Source organism: Penaeus monodon, chromosome 29 (genome assembly GCF_015228065.2).
Source record: "Penaeus monodon isolate SGIC_2016 chromosome 29, NSTDA_Pmon_1, whole genome shotgun sequence".
Classification (NCBI taxonomy): Eukaryota; Metazoa; Arthropoda; class Malacostraca; order Decapoda; family Penaeidae; genus Penaeus; species Penaeus monodon.
The window spans coordinates 29964515-29964898 of record NC_051414.1 but is presented as its reverse complement, the minus strand read 5'-3'; the positions used below and the strand labels follow the sequence as shown (position 1 = coordinate 29964898).

The window sequence follows — 384 nt, the reverse complement described above, 5'->3', positions numbered from 1 at the left end:
CCATCATCCCGCTGTTTAGTATGAACTTGACTCTTTGGAGGTATGTAAAATTAAATGTAAATGAACCGTAGATCAGTAAAATAACCTGTAATAAGAATAATTTGCATAATCGATTACACAGTAAGGTATATTACAGATAAATTGTGCAGTTATTTGTTTGATCCTCTGTTGCAAAATAAACTGTATGATAACGTGTTCCGTAAATGAAATTTATTGGTAAGCTGTACTGTAAATGAGCTGCATAACTAAATCTGCAGAGAGCATTTATTTATCACCTCGAAGGACTTGTCACTGCTTAACGACTGCTCGTAAAGCTTTATATATACAGGAAACACAGGGGAGGGAGAGAAAGAAATAATAAAGGAGACAGAGAGAGGGGGGAGG

At 35.7% G+C, this 384-nt stretch overlaps 1 protein-coding gene across 1 annotated transcript in view; it reads right to left on the bottom strand.

Annotated features, from left to right (window-relative positions):
* LOC119591662 overlaps positions 1 to 384 on the bottom strand; it is a gene marked incomplete in the record, with an annotated part of 10433 nt that overhangs the window by 1940 nt on the left and 8109 nt on the right.